The 19,431-nt window shown below is 58.8% G+C and overlaps 2 long non-coding RNA genes across 2 annotated transcripts; both read right to left on the bottom strand.

Annotated features, from left to right (window-relative positions):
* Nucleotides 1-1,764: 1,764 nt before the first annotated feature.
* LOC142359037 (uncharacterized) lies at nt 1,765-8,072 on the bottom strand. Its single transcript, XR_012762062.1, has 3 exons — nt 7,967-8,072; nt 2,669-2,778; nt 1,765-1,997 (listed from the first exon to the last, which is right to left on the bottom strand). It is a non-coding gene; the product is annotated as an uncharacterized LOC142359037 (long non-coding RNA).
* Nucleotides 8,073-10,101: 2,029 nt separating this feature from the next.
* LOC142359038 (uncharacterized) lies at nt 10,102-19,139 on the bottom strand. Its single transcript, XR_012762063.1, has 3 exons — nt 19,125-19,139; nt 11,000-11,109; nt 10,102-10,328 (listed from the first exon to the last, which is right to left on the bottom strand). It is a non-coding gene; the product is annotated as an uncharacterized LOC142359038 (long non-coding RNA).
* Nucleotides 19,140-19,431: the final 292 nt, after the last annotated feature.

Genomic DNA, 19,431 nt, shown 5'->3' with positions numbered 1-19,431 from the left:
GCGCTCCGGGACACAGGCTTCAGGGGACGTGCTGCAGCTGGGGGCGGCTGCGCGGGGCGAGCGGGGCCGGGGGAGCACTGCCGACTTGGGGGGGGGGGGGTGCCCGCCTCCTTCTCCCATTCCCTTCCGTCACCTCCCGCCTCTGGCCCCGGGGCTGCCCGCACCCGGCTCGCCTCCTGTAGCCTGCCGCAGCGGCCGGCTCCAAGCTTCCCGTCCCACCACCCTCGAGCAGCCACCACGCACCCCCGCACCCGCCAGAGGGGAGCCCGCGCCTCACCGCTGGCCTCTCTGCTCCCCCGCCGCCCCCGCACCGAACACCAGCCCGCCGCCATGCTGCTCCGCCGCACCGCGCATGCGCCACGAGCCGACGGCGCGCCGGAGGGGCCACACTCTGAGCCGAACGCCGGGCTGCAGTACCGCGTTGCGGCCAGGGGGCGGCGAGGGCAGGGGCGGCGCCAGCGGGGCAGGGGGCGGCGCCAGAGGGGGCGGGGGCGGCGCCAGCGGGGGCGGGGGCGGCGCCAGCGGGGGCGGGGGCGGCGCCAGCGGGGGCGGGGGCGGCGCCAGCGGGGGCGGGGGCGGCGCCAGCGGGGGCGGGGGCGGCGCCAGCGGGGGCGGGGGCGGCGCCAGCGGGGGCGGGGGCGGCGCCAGCGGGGGCGGGGGCGGCGCCTGCGGGGGCGGGGCCGGCGCCAGCGGGGGCGGGGGCGGCGCCAGCGGGGGCGGGGGCGGCGCCAGCGGGGGCGGGGGCGGCGCCAGCGGGGGCGGGGGCGGCGCCTGCGGGGGCGGGGCCGGCGCCAGCGGGGGCGGGGGCGGCGCCAGCGGGGGCGGGGGCGGCGCCAGCGGGGGCGGGGGCGGCGCCCAGCGGGGGCGGGGGCGGCGACCAGCGACGGCTCCGGCTCCGAGCAGACCCCGACTCGCGGCTCCGACACGGCGCCGCACCCCCATCGCTCCTTGCCCCCGACACGGACCCCGCCCTCCCGGGGGCTTTTCCCCGGGACCCGCCGCTCCATCCAACCCCCCCCCATACCCCGCGCTCACCTTCTCCCTCGCTGCAGCCGCCACCCGGCTATGGCTCCGCTCCTCCTTCGGCTCGCATCGGGCCCGGCACGGCAGCACCGGGCCCTCTACCGGCAGAGGGAGGGGCCGTCGCCATCAGCCCCGCTGCCCGCACCTGGGGCTCTTCCGGCCCCGGCCCACGGCTGGAGCCCACGATGCCGTCATTGGGCAAACACAAAGACTCTCTGAAGCCCTTTGGGCACTTCAGCAAGCAGGCAGGCGTTCCTTATTGCAGCGCCGGACACACAGGGCACGGCTCCTCCCAGCGCGCAAACCACCTGCGCCACTCGAGCGGCAGTACCGAACTTTGCTCACCGGGTGGCAGCAGCGAGCTCTTGGACACGGCGCCACCGCGCATTGGCGCCGCCCGAGCCGCAGTACCGAACTTTGCTCACCGGGTGGCAGCAGCGAGCCCTTGGACACGGCGCCACCCGAGCCGCAGTACCGAACTTTGCTCACCGGGTGGCAGCAGCGATCGTACCGGCCCCTCCACGGCCACCCGCGCCACGGCAGCACCGGGCCCTCCACCGGCACAGGGAGCGGCCGTCGCCATCAGCCCCGCTGCCCGCACCTGGGGCTCCCCCGGCCCCGGCCCACGGCTGGACCCCGGCAGGAACAGGGGGCCGTCGCCCCAGCCCCACAGCCCGTCCCCTCCTCCCCTGGCCTCTGGCGCAGCCCCTCGTCCCGTGCAAACCAAGCACAAACGCAGCCGCCAGGGCAAAAGGGACCGCAGGTCTTTACTCAGTCACGCACCCAGCCAGTCCCGGGAGCCGCTCTGCTCCGGGGCTCGGGGCCCCCGACGCTCCCTCTGCCCCTCCGACACCTCGGCACTCCTTCCCGCAGCTGCGCCCGTTGATCCAGCGGCGAACAGTCCGTCCGTCGCCTCCCGGAGCGACGCGCTGCTCGGCAGAGGATGCCAAAAATGAGGAGCAGGGTGCAGGCCACTACAAGAGAGGAGAAAAGTGACAGGTGGCTGGACAGCGGTGGTGGAACGAGAAAGCACCAAGCAGGGAAAGGGACGGCGAGAGAAGGACGGGGACAGGCAGTCCCACAGAGACGGAGAAAGAAGCAGCAGCAAGAGAGCAAGAGCGGCAGCAGAAAGAAGAAGAGGGAGCAGGACACAGACCGAAAATGAAGAACGGGGAGCAGGAAGGAGATGCAAAAAAAAACCCTGCAGCATGACAGAGGAAAAAAGAATAGCGGCAGGGACCTGGACAAAGAGAGATGAGGAAATAGAATAGAATAGACATGGAGAAAGCAGTAGATCTGTGACGTGCTACGGAGCCGAGAAGGAAGGCCTCGAATCAAGGGACGAGGAGGCAGACAGAGAGCACCAAAGACAGCAAAAGTACTGACAGGCTACAGAGTAGGAGGAAAGCAAAACTAGTAACCGGGAGCTGAACAGAAAGAGGGGAAGAAGGAAAAAAATGCCACGGGCTGCAGGGCAGAAAGAGGGAGGACCTAAAAGATGGGGACAAGTCAGAGACAGATGGAGAAAGAAGGTACACAAGAGCAGAAAAAAAAAATAATCGTAGCAGTGGGGGAAAGAGAGGGAGCCGGGGAGGGCCCACGATGCAGAAGAGGGGTGACAGGGCCCCGAGGGCCCACGACTCACCGCAGCTCTCACTCTCGGTGCTGCCGGGAGACTTTGACACTTCAGATGTTTCTCTCCCCTTCTCTCTTCCCTTCTTCTTCCGCAACTCCAATCGTTTGGCTCTCCTGCACCTGAGAGAAAATGCATGTGGCTGTCTTAGAGCTCATACGAGACGTGGCTTCCTAGACAAGAAGCCTCAGGAACAGGACAGAGAAAAAGAGAGAATATGATGAGTGGGAAGCAGAACACACGGATCGAGAGAGAACTTGAATCAGAGGAGTAAACAAGGCAGGAAAGAGAGATAAAGACAGGGAAGAAGCCACAAGAAAAGGGCCTTTCTGGCCTCTACTCGCACCCCCCGGCCTCCTTTTTTTTCTGGCCTCTACTCTCGCCCCCGGCCTCCCACCCCTCTGCAGCCTCCCACCCCTTTCCGGCCTCCTTTTTTTTCCTGGCCTCTACTCCCCCCTCCTCGCGCCCCCCCCCCCCCCCGCCTCCCACCCCTCGATAGCCTCCTAACTCCCTTTTTGCTGGCCTCTACTTAATTCAGCTTCCCACCCCTCTGCAACCTCCTACCTCTTTCCAGCCTCCACTCCGCCCCCCCAGCTTCCCACCCTTTTTCAGCCTCCCACCACCGTCCCACGCAGTGCAGGACACACTGACAGAGAGAGAAAAAGGACAGGCAACAGGAAGAAACGTACTAAGAAACAAAGAAAGGGTCAGACGAAGAAGGGGGTGGGTGGTCAGGGTTGGAACCCCAACACAAACCAGCAAGGGGATAGAGGACAGACAGAGAGGAAGACAAGAACGGGCTGGGAAGCAGGAAGAGAAGGAGAGAAAGGCAAAAAGGGAGAGCCGGCTGCACAGGCAGGTACAGCAAGAAACGACCGGACAGGCAGCAGGATCGAGAAAGAGAGACAGAAAAACTGGGGACAGGAAGCAGGACAGAGGGACGGCGAGAGGAAACAAGGGCCAGGGAGCAGGACAGCGGTGGAAAAAGAGGCACTGGGGCAGTAGGACAGAAAGAGAAGGAAGAAAGGCCAGAAGAAGGACGGGGAATAACAGCGAAGGGAAAGAGAAGGACAAGGAGCAGGACAGATTGTCAGAGAAAGACAGGGACAGGGAGCGGGACAAGGTGATACTGAGAGAGAAAAAGGGGACAAGGAGGCAGGACAAAGTGAAAGACAGGCACAAGTAAGAGACGGGGGAGCAGGACAGAGACGGAGGGGGAAAAGCCTCAGCTGGGCAGCAGGAGAGAGAGGCGGAGAAGGGAAAAAACAGCACCGGGCTGAGGGACCCTGAGGGAGGAATTAAAAAAACAAACACAGGGAGCAGGACAAAATGACAGAGAGAGAGAAAAGGGACAGAGCAGGACAGCATTGGGGGGAGAAATGCCACCGTGACAGGCAGTGGGAGAGAGGTATGGAGAAAGAAAAAAAATACCGAGGAAGAGAGAAAGGAAACAAGGGACAGCAAGCTGCACAGGGGGATCGAGAAATAAAGGATGGGAGAGGGAATGGTGCAGAGAGAGAAAGGCAGAAAAAACAGCAAGAGGCAGCAGGGCAAAAGGACAGCAAGAGGAAAAAGGAAAGGGACAGGGAGCTGGACAGAGATGGGAAAAAAAGCAGCGGGGACACACGAAAAGAGACAGAAAGAGAAGGGCACAAAAGGATAGATCAGGACAGCGGCAGCATGGAGACGCAGAACAAAACCTGGGACGGTCAACCTGGGTGGGCGGGGAGCGGGTCAGAGAGCCGGAGAAAGGAAAAACTCTGCTGTGGAGCAGCAGAGGGGGACGGAGAAAGAGAGAGAGGGACGGGGAGCAGGGCAGAGAAACGGAGAGAGAAAATAAGCGATGGGGAGCAGGGCAGAGCACTAGGAAGAGGAAAATAAGACAAGGCAGAAGACCAAGGAGCTCAGAGAGAAAGAAGGGTCGAAAGGAAACGCCAGAGAGGTAGAGAAATCAAGAAATACAGGGACGAGGAGCCTTGCAGAGACGGAGCACGAAAATGTAGGGCCGGTGAGCGCGAAAGAGGGAGAGAGAGACGGGGGCAGGGGGAGGAGATGAAGAAGAAAGGAGAGATAAAGATGGCAACGGAGCGCAGGGGACACAGACAGAGAGAGAAAAAGGACAGTGAACAGGAAAAAAGGGACCGAGAAACAAAGAAAGGGTCAGATCTAGACAAAGAGACCAAGAAGGGGGCGGGGGGGGGGGTGTGCAGGGAAACCCCGAAACAAACCAGCAAGGGGCTAGAGAACAGAGAGGGAGAGAAAGAGAAGAAAGGGCCATGAAGCAGGACAGAGAAGGAGAGAAAGGCAAAAAGGGAGAGCAAAAAGAGCCGGCTGGACAGGGAGGTACAGCAAGAAACGACCGGACAGCCAGCAGGACAGAGAAATAGAGACAGGGAGCCGGCTAGAGAAATTCTGGAGGGAGAAAAAGAGGGAGAGGGAGCAGGACACAAACACAGACAGAAGACGGGAGGTACAGGGAAAGGAAAAGAAAAGGAAAAAGAAAAATAAAGAAATCACAGCAGCGTGGGAGAGAGAAGGATCCAGGGGAGGGCCTGGGACGCAGAAGAGGGGCGACAGGGCCCCGAGGGCCCGCCACTCACCGCGGCTCTCGCTCTCCGCGCTGCCGGGAGACTCTGCCGCTTCAGACGCTTCTCTGTCCTGCTCTCCTCCATTCCTCTTCCGTAACTCCAGTCGCTTGGCTGTCCCCCACCTAAGAGAAAACGTCCATGTCTCGCAGCTCTTACGAGACAAGGCTCCCTAGGCACGTAGCCTCGCTTGCTCGCGCGCTACGCGCAGGAACAGCACAGAGGGAAAGAGAGAGAGACAGAGAACGACGAGCGGGCAGCAGAACTGATGGATCAAGAGAGAAACTGAATCGGAGGAATAAAGAACACTGGAGGGAGACACGAGTAGAGCGAACAAGCCAGATGGACGGGGGCAGGAGACACACAGATCAGGCCAAAGAGGTGGAGAAAGTAAAATCGGTGATGGGCTGCAGGATGATAGAAAAGGCCATGGTTCAGCACAGAGGAGAACAACGGGACAGCAAGCCGGACAGGGGCATATAGCGAGAAACAAAGGGACAGGCAGCAGTATGGAGATACACAGACAAAGAGTTACGGGGAGGATGGAGGACAGAGAGAACAAGAGAAAAGGGACAGGGAGGGGGGCACAGATGGAGAAAGAAACATTGCAGAGAGAGAGAGGAAGAAAGCGACAGGGCAGAGGCAGAGAGGTAGAGAAAGGAAGCAAAAAGTAGCGACGAGTAAGAGGCCAGAGGGACAAGGAAAAGCCAGGAGGAAGGACAGAGTGAGAGAGAAAACAGGTGAGGGACACGACGCCAGACTGTGAAACAGAGAGCGCGACAGGGAGCAGGACACTGGGACAGACAGCAAACGAGAGCAACAGAGAGAACGGCAGCGAGGCGGAGCACGAGAGAAAACAGGGACTGAGAGCAAGACCGAGGGGTGAAGCAATAAATAACGGGGCTGGGGAGCAGGACAGCAGAAGAGAGAGACAGAGAGGGGGACACATAGGACAACCGCAAACTGAGAGGGAGAAGGAGAAGAGCACAGAGGGTCACAGACAAAAAGAGAGGGACGGCAGCAAGAGAAAAACAAGACGAGGCAGAAGGACTGAGGAGCAGAGAGAAAAAGGGTACAGGCAAAAGGACAGAGATGCAGAAAACAAGGCAAGCCTGGAGCACAGGGCAAAACTGACAAGGACAGGGAGCGGGACAAAGGGATGGAGGAGTTAAAAACAGCGATGGGCCGCAGCACAGAGGAAGAGAGAAAAAGAGCCAGAAGAGCAAGGGAAGAAGAGTGACAGAAGGGTGTTGACAGGGACACGTACAAAGGGGGCTTGGGGGACACACACATCGGAAGGGTAGAAAGGAAAGGGAGGGATGGGGAGCAAGACAGCATGATAGAGCGAGACAGAGGGAGTGGAGTGCAAGGATACACAAAAGCAGAGGGACTGGGAAGAGGAAAGAACGTCAGGGAGAGAAAGGTGAGGGTGGGGAGCAGGGGAGAGAGAGGTGGAGAATGAAAAAACAGCCATGGTCAGAAGAACAGAAATGCAGAGAATAAAAAATTACTTCCAGGCAGCAGGACAGAGGGACAGAGCAAGAGGAAAAAAAAAAAAAAAAAACAACAGGGAGAAGGATGGGTAACACACAGCAGGACACTGCGACAGTGAGAGGACAGAATACACAGAGCAAGGCAGAGGAATGAAGAGAGAAAAAAAAAAAACAACCACCCAGCAAACAGAAAGGGAACCGGACAGAACTAGGCAGCAGGGCAGAGAGACGGAGAAAGAAAAAACAGGGACAAAGGGATAGAGAGGCAAAGAGAGGGATGGGGACCAGGACAGTGGGATACAAACAGGGAGTAGGACGCGAGATTGCAGAGAGAGAGGTCCAGGGAAGCAGGAAGAATGACAGAGAGAAAAAGGGGGGAGGGGGGTGGGGAGCAGGTCAGAGAGCTGGAGAAAGGAAAAACACTGCTGTGGAGCAGCAGAGGGGGACAGAGAAAGAAAGAGAGGGACGGATGGGGAGCAGGGCAGAGAAACGGAGAGAGAAAATAAGCGATGGGGAGCAGGGCAGAGCACTAGGAAGAGGAAAATAAGACAAGGGAGAAGACCGAGGAGCTCAGAGAGAAAGAAGGGTCGAAAGAAAACGCCAGAGAGGTAGAGAAATCAAGAAAAATAGAGACGAGGAGCCTTGCAGAGACAAAGCAAGACAGCGTAGGGCCGGTGAGCGCGAAAGAGGGAGAGAGAGGTGGGGGCAGGGGGAGGAGATGAAGAAGAAAGGAGAGACAAAGATGGCAACGGAGCGCAGGACACAGAGACAAAGAAAGGGTCAGATCTAGACAAAGAGACCCAGAAGGGGTGGGGTGGTGGGGGGGTGCCGGGGAGGGAACCCCAAAACAAACCAGCAAGGAGCTGGAGGACAGAGAGACAGAAGAAGAGAAGAAAGGACGAGGAAGCAGGACAGAGAAGGAGAGAAAGGCAAAAAGGGAGAGCAAAAAGAGAGCCGGCTGGACAGGGAGGTACAGCAAGAAACAACCGGACAGCCAGCAGGACAGAGAAATAGAGACAGGGAGCCGGCTAGAGAAATTCTGAAGGGAGAAAAAGAGGGAGAGGGAGCAGAACACAAACACAGACAGAAGACGGGAGGTACAGGGAAAGGAAAACAAAAGGAAAAAGAAAAAAAAAAAAAAAAATCACAGCAGCGTGGGAGAGAGAAGGATCCAGGGGACAGCTCGGGACGCAGAAGAGGGGCGGACAGGGCCCCGAGGGCCCGCCACTCACCGCAGCTCTCGCTCTCCGCGCTCCCGGGAGACTCTGCCGCTTCAGACGCTTCTCTGTCCTGCTCTCCTCCATTCCTCTTCCGTAACTCCGGTCGCTTGGCTGTCCCCCACCTAAGAGAAAACGTCCATGTCTCGCAGCTCTTACGAGACAAGGATCCCCAGGCACGCAGCCGCACTCGCGCGCTCCACAACCGGACCATGCTGCTGCTGGTGACACATACAGACCCTGCGGGGCACGCTGGCGGCCTGGCCTGCTGCGGGCTACCAAGACGGAGCCTTCCTCACCCGCAGCGCCAGGCAGCTGCCAGCCAGCTGGCCTTCCATTTCTTCTTCTTCTTCAGCCTTCTCGGGACTCTCCAGCTTCAGCCGCGCCACCTCCTGCCCGCAGCCACTCAGCGCTCCGCCTCTCCCTTTTCGCCCCCACGCCGCCAGCACAGCGAGGCCCGGCACACGCAGCCCACACAAGCCTGCAGCGGGCGCAGCCAACGGCATCCCCAGGGCACGAACGGACAAACGCGTCCTCAGCGCAGCCCCTGCCACACATAAACAAGCAGCGGCGACCGCGTTCAGGGAGGCCGAGGCAGCCCGCACCACGGGCCTTGGGGGAGGCCGGGCGCTCCGGGACACAGGCTTCAGGGGACGTGCTGCAGCTGGGGGCAGCTGCGCGGGGCGAGCGGGGCCGGGGGAGCACTGCCGACTTGGGGGGGGGGGGTGCCCGCCTCCTTCTCCCATTCCCTTCCGTCACCTCCCGCCTCTGGCCCCGGGGCTGCCCGCACCCGGCTCGCCTCCTGCAGCCTGCCGCAGCGGCCGGCTCCAAGCTTCCCGTCCCACCACCCTCGGGCAGCCACCACGCACCCCCGCACCCGCCAGAGGGGAGCCCGCGCCTCACCGCTGGCCTCTCTGCTCCCCCGCCGCCCCGGCACCGAACACCAGCCCGTCGCCATGCTGCTCCGCCGCACCGCGCATGCGCCACGAGCCGACGGCGCGCCGGAGGGGCCACACTCTGAGCCGAACGCCGGGCTGCAGTACCGCGTTGCGGCCAGGGGGCGGCGCCAGCGGGGGCGGGGGCGGCGCCAGCGGGGGCGGGGGCGGCGCCAGCGGGGGCGGGGGCGGCGCCAGCGGGGGCGGGGGCGGCGCCAGCGGGGGCGGGGGCGGCGCCAGCGGGGGCGGGGGCGGCGCCAGCGGGGGCGGGGGCGGCGCCAGCGGGGACGGGGGCGGCGCCCAGCGGGGGCGGGGGCGGCGCCCAGCGCCGGCTCCGGCTCCGAGCAGACCCCGACTCGCGGCTCCGACACGGCGCCGCACCCCCATCGCTCCTTGCCCCCGACACGGACCCCGCCCTCCCGGGGGCTTTTCCCCGGGACCCGCCGCTCCATCCAACCCCCCCCCATACCCCGCGCTCACCTTCTCCCTCGCTGCAGCCGCCACCCGGCTATGGCTCCGCTCCTCCTTCGGCTCGCATCGGGCCCGGCACGGCAGCACCGGGCCCTCTACCGGCAGAGGGAGGGGCCGTCGCCATCAGCCCCGCTGCCCGCACCTGGGGCTCTTCCGGCCCCGGCCCACGGCTGGAGCCCACGATGCCGTCATTGGGCAAACACAAAGACTCTCTGAAGCCCTTTGGGCACTTCAGCAAGCAGGCAGGCGTTCCTTATTGCAGCGCCGGACACACAGGGCACGGCTCCTCCCAGCGCGCAAACCACCTGCGCCACTCGAGCGGCAGTACCGAACTTTGCTCACCGGGTGGCAGCAGCGAGCTCTTGGACACGGCGCCACCGCGCATTGGCGCCGCCCGAGCCGCAGTACCGAACTTTGCTCACCGGGTGGCAGCAGCGAGCCCTTGGACACGGCGCCACCCGAGCCGCAGTACCGAACTTTGCTCACCGGGTGGCAGCAGCGATCGTACCGGCCCCTCCACGGCCACCCGCGCCACGGCAGCACCGGGCCCTCCACCGGCACAGGGAGCGGCCGTCGCCATCAGCCCCGCTGCCCGCACCTGGGGCTCCCCCGGCCCCGGCCCACGGCTGGACCCCGGCAGGAACAGGGGGCCGTCGCCCCAGCCCCACAGCCCGTCCCCTCCTCCCCTGGCCTCTGGCGCAGCCCCTCGTCCCGTGCAAACCAAGCACAAACGCAGCCGCCAGGGCAAAAGGGACCGCAGGTCTTTACTCAGTCACGCACCCAGCCAGTCCCGGGAGCCGCTCTGCTCCGGGGCTCGGGGCCCCCGACACTCCCTCTGCCCCTCCGACACCTCGGCACTCCTTCCCGCAGCTGCGCCCGTTGATCCAGCGGCGAACAGTCCGTCCGTCGCCTCCCGGAGCGACGCGCTGCTCGGCAGAGGATGCCAAAAATGAGGAGCAGGGTGCAGGCCACTACAAGAGAGGAGAAAAGTGACAGGTGGCTGGACAGCGGCGGTGGAATGAGAAAGCACCAAGCAGGGAAAGGGACGGCGAGAGAAGGACGGGGACAGGCAGTCCCACAGAGACGGAGAAAGAAGCAGCAGCAAGAGAGCAAGAGCGGCAGCAGAAAGAAGAAGAGGGAGCAGGACACAGACCGAAAGTGAAGAACGGGGAGCAGGAAGGAGATGCAAAAAAAAACCCTGCAGCATGACAGAGGAAAAAAGAATAGCGGCAGGGACCTGGACAAAGAGAGATGAGGAAATAGAATAGAATAGACATGGAGAAAGCAGTAGATCTGTGACGTGCTACGGAGCCGAGAAGGAAGGCCTCGAATCAAGGGACGAGGAGGCAGACAGAGAGCACCAAAGACAGCAAAAGTACTGACAGGCTACAGAGTAGGAGGAAAGCAAAACTAGTAACCGGGAGCTGAACAGAAAGAGGGGAAGAAGGAAAAAAATGCCACGGGCTGCAGGGCAGAAAGAGGGAGGACCTAAAAGATGGGGACAAGTCAGAGACAGATGGAGAAAGAAGGTACACAAGAGCAGAAAAAAAAAATAATCGTAGCAGTGGGGGAAAGAGAGGGAGCCGGGGAGGGCCCAGGATGCACAAGAGGGGTGACAGGGCCCCGAGGGCCCAGGACTCACCGCAGCTCTCACTCTCGGTGCTGCCGGGAGACTTTGACACTTCAGATGTTTCTCTCCCCTTCTCTCTTCCCCTCTTCTTCCGCAACTCCAATCGTTTGGCTCTCCTCCACCTGAGAGAAAATGCATGTGGCTGTCTTAGAGCTCATACGAGACGTGGCTTCCTAGACAAGAAGCCTCAGGAACAGGACAGAGAAAAAGAGAGAATATGATGAGTGGGAAGCAGAACACACGGATCGAGAGAGAACTTGAATCAGAGGAGTAAACAAGGCAGGAAAGAGAGATAAAGACAGGGAAGAAGCCACAAAAACGGGCCTTTCTGGCCTCTACTCGCACCCCCCGGCCTCCTTTTTTTTCTGGCCTCTACTCTCGCCCCCAGCCTCCCACCCCTCTGCAGCCTCCCACCCCTCTGCAGCCTCCCACCCCTTTCCGGCCTCCCTTTTTTTCTGGCCTCTACTCTCGCCCCCGGCCTCCCACCCCTCTGCAGCCTCCCACCCCTTTCCGGCCTCCTTTTTTTTCCTGGCCTCTACTCCCCCCTCCTCGCCCCCCCCCCCCCCCCCCGGCCTCCCACCCCTCGATAGCCTCCTAACTCCCTTTTTGCTGGCCTCTTCTTAATTCAGCTTCCCACCCCTCTGCAACCTCCTACCTCTTTCCAGCCTCCACTCCGCCCCCCCAGCTTCCCACCCTTTTTCAGCCTCCCACCACCGTCCCACGCAGTGCAGGACACACTGACAGAGAGAGAAAAAGGACAGGCAACAGGAAGAAACGTACTAAGAAACAAAGAAAGGGTCAGACGAAGAAGGGGGTGGGTGGTCAGGGTTGGAACCCCAACACAAACCAGCAAGGGGATAGAGGACAGACAGAGAGGAAGACAAGAACGGGCTGGGAAGCAGGAAGAGAAGGAGAGAAAGGCAAAAAGGGAGAGCCGGCTGCACAGGCAGGTACAGCAAGAAACGACCGGACAGGCAGCAGGATCGAGAAAGAGAGACAGAAAAACTGGGGACAGGAAGCAGGACAGAGGGACGGCGAGAGGAAACAAGGGCCAGGGAGCAGGACAGCGGTGGAAAAAGAGGCACTGGGGCAGTAGGACAGAAAGAGAAGGAAGAAAGGCCAGAACAAGGACGGGGAATAACAGCAAAGGGAAAGAGAAGGACAAGGAGCGGGACAGATTGTCAGAGAAAGACAGGGACAGGGAGCGGGACAAGGTGATACTGAGAGAGAAAAAGGGGACAAGGAGGCAGGACAAAGTGAAAGACAGGCACAAGTAAGAGACGGGGGAGCAGGACAGAGACGGAGGGGGAAAAGCCTCAGCTGGGCAGCAGGAGACAGAGGCGGAGAAGGGAAAAAACAGCACCGGGCTGAGGGACCCTGACGGAGGAATTAAAAAACAAACACAGGGAGCAGGACAAAACGACAGAGAGAGAGAAAAGGGACAGAGCAGGACAGCGTTGGGGGGAGAAATGCGACCGTGACGGGCAGTGGGAGAGAGGTATGGAGAAAGAAAAAAAATACCGAGGAAGAGAGAAAGGAAACAAGGGACAGCGAGCTGCACAGGGGGATCGAGAAAGAAAGGATGGGAGAGGGAATGGCGCAGAGAGAGAAAGGCAGAAAAAACAGCAAGAGGAAGCAGGGCAAAAGGACAGCAAGAGGAAAAAGGAAAGGGACAGGGAGCTGGACAGAGATGGGAAAAAAAGCAGCGGGGACACACGAAAAGAGACAGAAAGAGAAGGGCACAAAAGGATAGATGAGGACAGCGGCAGGATGGAGACGCAGAACAAAACCTGGGACGGTCAACCTGGGTGGGCGGGGAGCGGGTCAGAGAGCCGGAGAAAGGAAAAACTCTGCTGTGGAGCAGCAGAGGGGGACGGAGAAAGAAAGACAGGGACGGGGAGCAGGGCAGAGAAACGGAGAGAGAAAATAAGCGATGGGGAGCAGGGCAGAGCACTAGGAAGAGGAAAATAAGACAAGGGACAAGACCGAGGAGCTCAGAGAGAAAGAAGGGTCGAAAGGAAACGCCAGAGAGGTAGAGAAATCAAGAAATACAGGGACGAGGAGCCTTGCAGAGACGGAGCACGAAAATGTAGGGCCGGTGAGCGCGAAAGAGGGAGAGAGAGACGGGGGCAGGGGGAGGAGATGAAGAAGAAAGGAGAGATAAAGATGGCAACGGAGCGCAGGGGACACAGACAGAGAGAGAAAAAGGACAGTGAACAGGAAAAAAGGGACCGAGAAACAAAGAAAGGGTCAGATCTAGACAAAGAGACCAAGAAAGGGGCGGGGGGCGTGTGTGCAGGGAAACCCCAAAACAAACCAGCAAGGGGCTAGAGAACAGAGAGGGAGAGAAAGAGAAGAAAGGGCCACGAAGCAGGACAGAGAAGGAGAGAAAGGCAAAAAGGGAGAGCAAAAAGAGAGCCGGCTGGACAGGGAGGTACAGCAAGAAACGACCGGACAGCCAGCAGGACAGACAAATAGAGACAGGGAGCCGGCTAGAGAAATTCTGAAGGGAGAAAAAGAGGGAGAGGGAGCAGAACACACACACAGACAGAAGACGGGAGGTACAGGGAAAGGAAAACAAAAGGAAAAAGAAAAAAAAAAAAAAATCACAGCAGCGTGGGAGAGAGAAGGATCCAGGGGAGGGCCCGGGACGCAGAAGAGGGGCGACAGGGCCCCGAGGGCCCGCCACTCACCGCGGCTCTCGCTCTCCGCGCTCCCGGGAGACTCTGCCGCTTCAGACGCTTCTCTGTCCTGCTCTCCTCCATTCCTCTTCCGTAACTCCGGTCGCTTGGCTGTCCCCCACCTAAGAGAAAACGTCCATGTCTCGCAGCTCTTACGAGACAAGGATCCCCAGGCACGTAGCCTCGCTTGCTCGCGCGCTACGCGCAGGAACAGCACAGAGGAAAAGAGAGAGAGACAGAGAACGACGAGCGGGCAGCAGAACTGATGGATCAAGAGAGAAACTGAATCGGAGGAATAAAGAACACTGGAGGGAGACACAAGTAGAGCGAACAAGCCAGATGGACGGGGGCAGGAGACACACAGATCAGGCCAAAGAGGTGGAGAAAGTAAAATCGGTGACGGGCTGCAGGATGATAGAAAAGGCCACGGTTCAGCACAGAGGAGAACAACGGGACAGCAAGCTGGACAGGGGCATATAGCGAGAAACAAAGGGACAGGCAGCAGTATGGAGATACACAGACAAAGAGTTACGGGGAGGATGGAGGACAGAGAGAACAAGAGAAAAGGGACAGGGAGGGGGGCACAGATGGAGAAAGAAACATTGCAGAGAGAGAGAGGAAGAAAGCGACAGGGCAGAGGCAGAGAGGTAGAGAAAGGAAGAAAAAAGTAGCGACGAGTAAGAGGCCAGAGGGACAAGGAAAAGCCAGGAGGAAGGACAGAGTGAGAGAGAAAACAGGTGAGGGACACGACGCCAGACTGTGAAACAGAGAGCGCGACAGGGAGCAGGACGCTGGGACAGACAGCAAACGAGAGCAACAGAGAGAACGGCAGCGAGGCGGAGCACGAGAGAAAACAGGGACTGAGAGCAAGACCGAGGGGTGAAGCAATAAATAACGGGGCTGGGGAGCAGGACAGCAGAAGAGAGAGACAGAGAGGGGGACACATAGGACAACCGCAAACTGAGAGGGAGAAGGAGAAGAGCACAGAGGGTCACAGACAAAAAGAGAGGGACGGCAGAAAGAGAAAAACAAGACGAGGCAGAAGGACTGAGGAGCAGAGAGAAAAAGGGTACAGGGAAAAGGACAGAGATGCAGAAAACAAGGAAAGCCTGGAGCACAGGGCAAAACTGACAAGGACAGGGAGCGGGACAAAGGGATGGAGGAGTTAAAAACAGCGATGGGCCGCAGCACAGAGGAAGAGAGAGAAAAAGAGCAAGAGCAGCAAGGGAAGAAGAGTGACAGAAGGGTGTTGACAGGGACACGTACAAAGCGGGCTTGGGGGACACTGACATCGGCAGGGTAGAAAGGAAAGGGAGGGATGGGGAGCAAGACAGCGTGACAGAGGGAGTGGAGTGCAAGGATACACAAAAGCAGAGGGACTGGGAAGAGGAAAGAACGTCAGGGAGAGAAAGGCGAGGCTGGCGAGCAGGAGAGAGAGAGGTGGAGAATGAAAAAACAGCCATGGTCAGAAGAACAGAAATGCAGAGAAGAAAAAATTACTTCCAGGCAGCAAGACAGAGGGACAGAGCAAGAGCAAAAATATCAAGAGGGAGAAGGACAGGTAACACACAGCAGGACGCTGCAGGAGTGAGAGGGAGGGAACACAGAGCAAAGCAGAAGAATGAAGAGAGAAAAAAAAAAACAACCCAGCAAACAGAAAGGGAACCGGACAGAACTAGGCAGCAGGGCAGAGAGACGGAGAAAGAAAAAACAGGGACAAAGGGATAGAGAGGCAAAGAGAGGGATGGGGACCAGGACAGTGGGATACAAACAGGGAGTAGGACTCGAGATTGCAGAGAGAGAGGTCCAGGGAAGCAGGAAGAATGACAGAGAGAAAAAGGGGGGAGGGGGGTGGGGAGCAGGTCAGAGCGCTGGAGAAAGGAAAAACACTGCTGTGGAGCAGCAGAGGGGGACGGAGAAAGAGAGAGAGGGACGGGGAGCAGGGCAGAGAAACGGAGAGAGAAAATAAGCGATGGGGAGCAGGGCAGAGCACTAGGAAGAGGAAAATAAGACAAGGGAGAAGACTGAGAAGCTCAGAGAGGAAGAAGGGTCGAAAGGAAACGCCAGAGAGGTAGAGAAATCAAGAAATACAGGGACGAGGAGCCTTGCAGAGACGGAGCACGAAAATGTAGGGCCGGTGAGCGCGAAAGAGGGAGAGAGAGATGGGGGCAGGGGGAGGAGATGAAGAAGAAAGGAGAGATAAAGATGGCAACGGAGCGCAGGGGACACAGACAGAGAGAGAAAAAGGACAGTGAACAGGAAAAAAGGGACCGAGAAACAAAGAAAGGGTCAGATCTAGACAAAGAGACCAAGAAAGGGGCGGGGGGCGTGTGTGCAGGGAAACCCCAAAACAAACCAGCAAGGGGCTAGAGAACAGAGAGGGAGAGAAAGAGAAGAAAGGGCCACGAAGCAGGACAGAGAAGGAGAGAAAGGCAAAAAGGGAGAGCAAAAAGAGAGCCGGCTGGACAGGGAGGTACAGCAAGAAACGACCGGACAGCCAGCAGGACAGACAAATAGAGACAGGGAGCCGGCTAGAGAAATTCTGAAGGGAGAAAAAGAGGGAGAGGGAGCAGAACACACACACAGACAGAAGACGGGAGGTACAGGGAAAGGAAAACAAAAGGAAAAAGAAAAAAAAAAAAAAATCACAGCAGCGTGGGAGAGAGAAGGATCCAGGGGACAGCTCGGGACGCAGAAGAGGGGCGACAGGGCCCCGAGGGCCCGCCACTCACCGCAGCTCTCGCTCTCCGCGCTCCCGGGAGACTCTGCCGCTTCAGACGCTTCTCTGTCCTGCTCTCCTCCATTCCTCTTCCGTAACTCCGGTCGCTTGGCTGTCCCCCACCTAAGAGAAAACGTCCATGTCTCGCAGCTCTTACGAGACAAGGATCCCTAGGCACGTAGCCTCGCTTGCTCGCGCGCTACGCGCGGGAACAGCACAGAGGGAAAGAGAGAGAGACAGAGAACGACGAGCGGGCAGCAGAACTGATGGATCAAGAGAGAAACTGAATCGGAGGAATAAAGAACACTGGAGGGAGACACAAGTAGAGCGAACAAGCCAGATGGACGGGGGCAGGAGACACACAGATCAGGCCAAAGAGGTGGAGAAAGTAAAATCGGTGACGGGCTGCAGGATGATAGAAAAGGCCATGGTTCAGCACAGAGGAGAACAACGGGACAGCAAGCTGGACAGGGGCATATAGCGAGAAACAAAGGGACAGGCAGCAGTATGGAGATACACAGACAAAGAGTTACGGGGAGGATGGAGGACAGAGAGAACAAGAGAAAAGGGACAGGGAGGGGGGCACAGATGGAGAAAGAAACATTGCAGAGAGAGAGAGGAAGAAAGCGACAGGGCAGAGGCAGAGAGGTAGAGAAAGGAAGAAAAAAGTAGCGACGAGTAAGAGGCCAGAGGGACAAGGAAAAGCCAGGAGGAAGGACAGAGTGAGAGAGAAAACAGGTGAGGGACACGACGCCAGACTGTGAAACAGAGAGCGCGACAGGGAGCAGGACGCTGGGACAGACAGCAAACGAGAGCAACAGAGAGAACGGCAGCGAGGCGGAGCACGAGAGAAAACAGGGACTGAGAGCAAGACCGAGGGGTGAAGCAATAAATAACGGGGCTGGGGAGCAGGACAGCAGAAGAGAGAGACAGAGAGGGGGACACATAGGACAACCGCAAACTGAGAGGGAGAAGGAGAAGAGCACAGAGGGTCACAGACAAAAAGAGAGGGACGGCAGAAAGAGAAAAACAAGACGAGGCAGAAGGACTGAGGAGCAGAGAGAAAAAGGGTACAGGGAAAAGGACAGAGATGCAGAAAACAAGGAAAGCCTGGAGCACAGGGCAAAACTGACAAGGACAGGGAGCGGGACAAAGGGATGGAGGAGTTAAAAACAGCGATGGGCCGCAGCACAGAGGAAGAGAGAGAAAAAGAGCAAGAGCAGCAAGGGAAGAAGAGTGACAGAAGGGTGTTGACAGGGACACGTACAAAGCGGGCTTGGGGGACACAGACATCGGCAGGGTAGAAAGGAAAGGGAGGGATGGGGAGCAAGACAGCGTGACAGAGGGAGTGGAGTGCAAGGATACACAAAAGCAGAGGGACTGGGAAGAGGAAAGAACGTCAGGGAGAGAAAGGCGAGGCTGGCGAGCAGGAGAGAGAGAGGTGGAGAATGAAAAAACAGCCATGGTCAGAAGAACAGAAATGCAGAGAAGAAAAAATTACTTCCAGGCAGCAAGACAGAGGGACAGAGCAAGAGCAAAAATATCAAGAGGGAGAAGGACAGGTAACACACAGCAGGACGCTGCAGGAGTGAGAGGGAGGGAACACAGAGCAAAGCAGAAGAATGAAGAGAGAAAAAAAAAAACAACCCAGCAAACAGAAAGGGAACCGGACAGAACTAGGCAGCAGGGCAGAGAGACGGAGAAAGAAAAAACAGGGACAAAGGGATAGAGAGGCAAAGAGAGGGATGGGGACCAGGACAGTGGGATACAAACAGGGAGTAGGACTCGAGATTGCAGAGAGAGAGGTCCAGGGAAGCAGGAAGAATGACAGAGAGAAAAAGGGGGGGAGGGGGGTGGGGAGCAGGTCAGAGCGCTGGAGAAAGGAAAAACACTGCTGTGGAGCAGCAGAGGGGGACGGAGAAAGACAGACAGGGACGGGGAGCAGGGCAGAGAAACGGAGAGAGAAAATAAGCGATGGGGAGCAGGGCAGAGCACTAGGAAGAGGAAAATAAGACAAGGGAGAAGACTGAGAAGCTCAGAGAGGAAGAAGGGTCGAAAGGAAACGCCAGAGAGGTAGAGAAATCAAGAAATACAGGGACGAGGAGCCTTGCAGAGACGGAGCACGAAAATGTAGGGCCGGTGAGCGCGAAAGAGGGAGAGAGAGATGGGGGCAGGGGGGAGGAGATGAAGAAGAAAGGAGAGATAAAGATGGCAACGGAGCGCAGGGGACACAGACAGAGAGAGAAAAAGGACAGTGAACAGGAAAAAAGGGACCGAGAAACAAAGAAAGGGTCAGATCTAGACAAAGAGACCAAGAAAGGGGCGGGGGGCGTGTGTGCAGGGAAACCCCAAAACAAACCAGCAAGGGGCTAGAGAACAGAGAGGGAGAGAAAGAGAAGAAAGGGCCACGAAGCAGGACAGAGAAGGAGAGAAAGGCAAAAAGGGAGAGCAAAAAGAGAGCCGGCTGGACAGGGAGGTACAGCAAGAAACGACCGGACAGCCAGCAGGACAGACAAATAGAGACAGGGAGCCGGCTAGAGAAATTCTGAAGGGAGAAAAAGAGGGAGAGGGAGCAGAACACACACACAGACAGAAGACGGGAGGTACAGGGAAAGGAAAACAAAAGGAAAAAGAAAAAAAAAAAAAAAAATCACAGCAGCGTGGGAGAGAGAAGGATCCAGGGGACAGCTCGGGACGCAGAAGAGGGGCGACAGGGCCCCGAGGGCCCGCCACTCACCGCAGCTCTCGCTCGCTCTCCGCGCTCCCGGGAGACTCTGCCGCTTCAGACGCTTCTCTGTCCTGCTCTCCTCCATTCCTCTTCCGTAACTCCGGTCGCTTGGCTGTCCCCCACCTAAGAGAAAACGTCCATGTCTCGCAGCTCTTACGAGACAAGGCTCCCTACACACGCAGCCGCGCTCGCGCGCTCCACAACCGGACCATGCTGCTGCTGGTGACACATACAGACCCTGCGGGGCACGCTGGCGGCCTGGCCTGCTGCGGGCTACCAAGACGGAGCCTTCCTCACCCGCAGCGCCAGGCAGCTG

The sequence above is a fragment of the Opisthocomus hoazin genome, unplaced genomic scaffold (assembly GCF_030867145.1).
Source record: "Opisthocomus hoazin isolate bOpiHoa1 unplaced genomic scaffold, bOpiHoa1.hap1 HAP1_SCAFFOLD_95, whole genome shotgun sequence".
Taxonomy (NCBI): Eukaryota; Metazoa; Chordata; class Aves; order Opisthocomiformes; family Opisthocomidae; genus Opisthocomus; species Opisthocomus hoazin.
Note: the sequence above shows the minus strand (reverse complement) of the source record. Positions and strands in the feature narration are given on the sequence as shown.